Source organism: Helianthus annuus, chromosome 3 (assembly GCF_002127325.2).
Source record: "Helianthus annuus cultivar XRQ/B chromosome 3, HanXRQr2.0-SUNRISE, whole genome shotgun sequence".
Lineage (NCBI taxonomy): Eukaryota > Viridiplantae > Streptophyta > Magnoliopsida > Asterales > Asteraceae > Helianthus > Helianthus annuus.
This window is the reverse complement of record NC_035435.2, coordinates 23833357-23839834: the sequence shown is the minus strand read 5'-3', so window position 1 is coordinate 23839834 and position 6478 is coordinate 23833357. Positions and strand designations below refer to the sequence as shown.

General features: G+C 36.2%; 1 long non-coding RNA gene across 1 annotated transcript; it reads right to left on the bottom strand.

Annotated features, from left to right (window-relative positions):
• Positions 1-3917: 3917 nt before the first annotated feature.
• On the bottom strand, positions 3918-5896 carry LOC110903079. Its single transcript, XR_002571647.2, has 3 exons — positions 5679-5896; positions 4764-4839; positions 3918-4208 (listed from the first exon to the last, which is right to left on the bottom strand). It is a non-coding gene; the product is annotated as an uncharacterized LOC110903079 (long non-coding RNA).
• Between the last annotated feature and the right edge of the window lie 582 nt (positions 5897-6478).

The window sequence follows — 6478 nt, the reverse complement described above, 5'->3', positions numbered from 1 at the left end:
CAACTTTGTCTTGTATCGAGTCTTGTATCTAGATAGGATAAACCAGTGCTCAAAAGTAAAGAAATTAGGGTTTTAGTGATGTTTGACCAGTTCACACGAACTGGACAAAGCCAGTTCGTACGAAGTGCCACTTCGCACGAAGTGGCAGAACCATGTTCATATAAACTGGCCACCACTATAAATACCTGAGCCTGGTTTCTCATTTGTAACGTTGCAGATTTCAGAGCCAAGGTGCTGCCAAATTGTCAAGTGATCTGTATAGCTTTGAAATCAATAAACAAGATAATTAAAGTGAATCTAAGCGTGAATCAAGCTGTAATCAAGTCCGCATCATCGAATTCCGCCTTTGATTCGGATTCAAACTCTTCTGATCGACTCGTTTAGGCCGTACAACGATCCTACAAGTGGTATCAGAGCTACGGATGCTCTGCGTGTAATCGTGTTCAAATCGGACGAGTTTCGAACAGAATCGAGTGATTTTCTGTTAAATTTTGGATAGAATATTGCACTGTTCAATCTATTTTGATTTGTTTTGATAAAAGTGTTAAACGTTTTGGACTAATTCAATAGATTTCAGATTGATTTCAACTGGTTTTTCAGAGAATCTAAACATGTTTCGGTAAAAAGCATATGATTATCGGTTCAATTCGATGATGATTTTGAACTAATTTGATCGATTACGGACTGATTTCAGTTTGATTCAGTGAATTTCGGACTGTTTCAATTAACTTTGGTTTGATTCGGATCGATATTTTAACCGAATTCTTTGAATACTGTTTTTGATAAATCAGATCTGAAAGTTGCAGTTAATTGAATTCAGTGAATCGTTTCAGATCTGAGATCAGTTTTTTAGATCAAACATTGTATAATTGTTCTTAAATCTAACAGAAGATATTTTGTTTTCAATCTCATATTCAAATCTGCAAGTTATACTTGTTGTTTTTGTTGGACGAAGAAGAAAGATTTTGATGTGCAAAGAATTCGGTAAGAAGATCGTTGTAGTTGATGTGTTTGTTTCGAATCTGAATTATCGCTGAATTTCGTGTACCGATCTGAGTTGTTGATTGAAGGCTACTCTTTTCAGAGCTGAATATTGGATCGATGCTTGACTGAAATTAGTATTTACAGATCTGAATCCGACTAGTATTGAAGTTGTTAGTGTTGTTTCAAAGAAGAGATAAGGTGTTTTAGTGACACTTTAATGTGCTACTAATAGTTTCAGGTTTGGGAGAGTGAACGACATTTTTTAAAAAGTTTTTTTTTTCAGTTTTGCGAAGTTGATTTGATATAAAAAAATAAAAAATATATTAGGGTTTTGATGAGGTAAATTGGTAAAAAATAAAGAAGAAAAGAAATAGCGACAGTTGAAAGGATGGTTTGTGCGTCGAGAAAATTAAAAAGAATTTAAGGTTTACTTGAACTGATGTTTAAAAATGCATGATAGCTCATGGTATTTTGGATTTTTGGGAATTACCTGTTGGAAATTTTGCGAAAATAGCATTTTTCACAAATAGAGGAAAATGTTTTTTCCTATTTTGGACTAGAAATAAATATAATAAAATGAGCGGGTTTTATACATTTATTGTGGGTTGGTGTTCTATGTCGGAAGAGCTTCGCAACGAACTAAACCACGTCCAAAATGGAGCTAAGATGAATGAGATATCGATGCTCAAAGTTTGGTGTTTGAAACTTAAATGCTGAAATAAGTGGGAAAGTGGCACCTTGTCCCACATCGGATGAGAGATGAAACTTAAAGGGACATTTAAGTGGGAACTCTCCATCCTTATTGTTTCATGGAAGCACTCACTAGTGTACTCACGAAGGGTGCGGAGCACCCTAACTCGCACTCGTACACGCACTCGCACTCGCACTCGCACACATGCGCGTGGCATGTGAGCCAAATGAACGCACCGCGCATGAGGGTGCAGATCTGCGCGCGCGCGCAGAAGCTTCCAGCAGCAGTTAGTGCTGTGCAGTTACGTTTCAGCTTTCGAAACTGACGTTGTGTCTTTATGTAGATGATATGCTTATCATTGGGAGTGATGATAACATGATCAACTCAACAAAGACATGTTGAAAGTGAGGTTTGACATGAAAGACATGGGTCTCGCGGATGTGATTCTTGGAGTAAAAATCACTAGAACCCAAAATGGTCTTGTGTTGAGTCAATCTCACTACGTGGACAAGATCCTTGGGAAATTCAATTCGGACGATACGAGTATAGCTCGAACTCCAATTGATAATACCCAACGCCTAAGAAAGAATAGAGGCGAGAGTGTTGCCCAGTTAGAGTACTCAAGGATCACTGGGAGTCTCATGTATCTAATGACATGTACTAGACCCGACTTAGCGTATGCTGTGAGCAGGCTAAGTAGATACACCAGTAATCCGTGCGCGGAACATTGGAAAGCTATCACGAGGGTGCTCAGATACATAAGATACACGAGAGACTATGGATTGCATTATACCCGTGATCCAGCAGTGATCGAAGGATACACGGGTGTGAACTGGATATCAGATATAAAGGATCATAGATCGATAAGTGGATATATGTTTACACTTGCGCCAGAAGCTATAGCTTGGAAGTCTTCCAAGCAAACTGTTATAGCTAGATCCACGATGGAATCCGAATTCGTCGCTTTAGATAAAAGCGATGAAGAGGCAGAGTGGCTACGTCAATTTGTGGAAACTATTCCAAGATGGCCAAAGCCGTTGACGGCGATTTCCATACACTGTGACAATCAATCAGCGCTTGTTAGTGTAGGATTGTTTCGTGACCCAAACGAGTCAATCAGAGGCGTTTTCGTCAATTACAGGTGCGGAAAACAAGTAATCAACGTAGGAATAGCTAGAGATTCACTTTAAACTTCTTTTCTATTGATTTGACGCCAAATACAATCTGTTCTCGATCCGGCAGCACTTCGGTACGAGAATCAGAATCCGTTACAAATGAATTCGCTCATAGGGTATTTATATTATTCTGGGATCGCTTATTGGACAGGCCCAATAAGCGATCCAGGCTGTCACTCGAGCGGTCCACAATAGTGTCATTCGAGCGGTCCAGGTCATGGACATATGAGCGGCCCAAGTATATTATTTGACCATATGAGCGATCCAATAATCCTATAACTATACAATCTCACTATTTCTCATATTTCAAGTCTAGATTTAACATCTAAGACATATGACTCGATACAAGACGTAATCAGCAGATGTAGTGCACCAACAGACTCCCCCTCAGATGTTGATGGAGTCGACTATCGAGTCACAACAATGCTGTATCTTCACATCTTCAGTCTTGATCAGTCTTTGAGCCTCTCTCTCTATCAACAGACTCCCCCTCTCGATTTACTGGTATTCACATCTTCAGTAACATCTTCAGGATCTTTGTCTGGATTTCCTGCAAAAACTCTACCTCAAAGTAAATTTCTTTCACATATATTTCAAACAAATAGTCCTGCACATTTTCCTTCAAAACAAACACAGATTATGATGAACCACTTGAAAGGATAGATTTAAGAAAACATTTGATTTCATACAAACACTCCCCATCAAGTATTGTTCATCCTGTTTAGCACTAGGAATTTTGAAAATCAGCTATTCAACATCAGTTGTCGAAAATCTTTTTTTTTTCAAAATTTATGCTAAAACACACTACAATCTTTTTGGATTTTTGAATAAAAGAAAATGCAAAAATGAAATATTTACAGACAATATTTTGTGAGTTTGTGCAAGAGGACCATATCAGTATTGAGACATATCACTAACAGCGTTAAGCTTTAAACATTCTTAGTTCTAAACAATTTACCTAGATTGTCAGTATATTGGTCCACTTTAAATTCTCACACAAATTTCAATTGATTCGAGATACGATATTAGTGTTTTAGAGACTTGAACTTAACTGTGTATCACTCCACTTGAACATACTCCCATATCCAGATCTCAATGTTCAGATTTACAGGTAAATATACTGTCACACCCCAACCCGCAGCGGAGATAGGTGATCAGGGCATGATTGGGTTGATCCAAAGCTTATGACTTGCTATTACTTGTTTTAAATAATCATTAATTCATAACAAATGTTTCATGAAACAAATAATTTCAATACATAATTACAAATACAAGATCATAACAAATAAACTACACTAATTCGTTTCTTGTTAACTAAGGCCCATCCTATGTCCAATCTTCTCTTCGTACCTGTTCACCTGTACCATGTGTAAAAATGGTTTTTGGGTCAACAAAAGTTGGCGAGTGAACCTTATTATTTTTGGAAAAATAATATGTTTAAGTTTGATTTACTGTGAAAACGTGCGTTAACCAATGTAACTAAATATGTTGTATGTCATATATCATAACTCATAACACAATCTCAAACAATAAACAAACCAACTGAAATGATTCAATAAATGCACGCATGTTGCACGGTATTATGGTGTGCTAATGAATGAATGTATGTTGCACGGTATTATGGTGTGCTGCAAGGTCTAAGCTCAATCAAACGGAGCTGACCTCGTATGGGTGGCAACGTCAAGTTCCGCCCATAGGTAATGGGGATCCGACGAGCCTATGACGATGTGATATCCAAAATGTATGAAATGCACCAAGTGATAAACAATCAAACAACACATAACATAGATACTCCACATAATGGTAATTGCACGGAATTGAACTTGTAAAATGCGATAAAAACATTGCGACACATGATACACCCCAAAATGTATAAATAAAATGGAAAAAGGGGAGTTGTAAGATTCACTCACAGTGGTTGCATTTGCGATTCCTTGTAAAATAACGCACGAGTAAAATTGAGAAACCGAACGAACGGAAGCGGTTATCCTAGATATAAAAATACCACACATAACCGATCTAAATAATATTTACAAGTTAAATAATATTCCTATTACTTATGCTTTACATTTTAATTATTTGTATATTATTATCTATCTCATAATAACTCTTTCTGATATAAAAGAATTAAAATAAGTTATTAATTATTAGTGTGATTTATAGAATTAAAAGGTTTAACTATAAAGGAAAAATGAAAAAAAAAACAAATATTTATATATTGCATTATTGGTATTAAGGGTTGTAATATAAAGGAGATTAATAAAACGGTTATTTATTGAATTTTATTATTCGATTGAAGTGTTTAAGAAAAAGAATCTAAAAAAAATCATCTTCCAAAAATCAGCCCATAAACCGCCCCCAAAACGGATCGAACTCCTAACCTTTGTTTGTTTGATACTACAATGACTGATGTGTTAAGTTATGCTTTTTATTTTATTTAAACATCGATTAACAGTATCATCTTGTTCCTTTTAAATACCCAGCCGAATAAAACAGAACAAGCACCAACTGCCATAGCAAACCTCATATCCATATCCATGGTATTCAAATTTAAATGAACAACTGTCACGCTTCCATTTTTTGTAAATGTAAGAATATAAGAGAATGCTAAAATGCCATGTTGAACATATAATAATTAAGAAGTTAATTTAGTTGGTTTAGTTATATTCTCTTATATAACTGATTAGAGTGTATATATGTATAGAGGTTGTTATGACAGTTGTATGTTAGCATGGTGGTTAGTATCGGTTGCGTTAAATCACAACTGTGATTACTCGAAAAGGAAAAGAAAAAAAATGAAATGGATTGATTTAAAAGATAAGTTATACCGAGATGATAAGGGCCGCGAGTTCCGGTCGTTTTCTCCGATCTCCGGCGATGCCTCCGGTTTCCGGCGAGCTATGGCGAAACGATGGTCCGAATGTTCCGGCTTGTGCGTCCGCGCGTCTTCGAGTTCCGGCAAGATTCTCGAACTCTGGTATGGGGTGGTTGATTTTCGTGTGGGAGGTTTCTGGAATTGTTTTTTTTTTTTAGTGTATAAGAGCATGTATCCATTGTTTATAACATCCTTTCGGTTCATAATTTCCGAAAACGCGGGTGCGGAATCTTGGTTGATAAGGTGTCTAGATTCAATACGCGTTCACAAGGAAACTTCAATCACATCCAACTAATAGAGAAATCAGGGTCAATCAATCAAGAAATATAGAAACACAGCTAACAGTTTGCTGTTATCATCCTTGGGCGGCAAAAGTCATGGGTTTGAACGTAACCCATATTTAAGATCCAAACGATAGGGAGGTTTGTAAGATGTGGAGATCTGGTCGCTAACTGTTGAACGGGTAGACCCGGGTTCGACCCTTGGGTTCTACATGTTTTTTTTTTGTTAATCAGTTTCCTTTTTACTTTAAAGTTTTTTTTAAGGTACGATACGCAATTCAACTATACTAAACTGAACTAACTTGGTTTGGTTTGGTTTTGTTTATTTTAATCCAACAAAACTAACTTGGTTAAGCTATGAAATTAATAATTTAAATTATTAACCAAATTAATTGATTAAACAAATAAGATGAATAACTAAATTGATATTAGTATAAATACTTCATCGGTTATTTATTTTCGTGAAAAATTC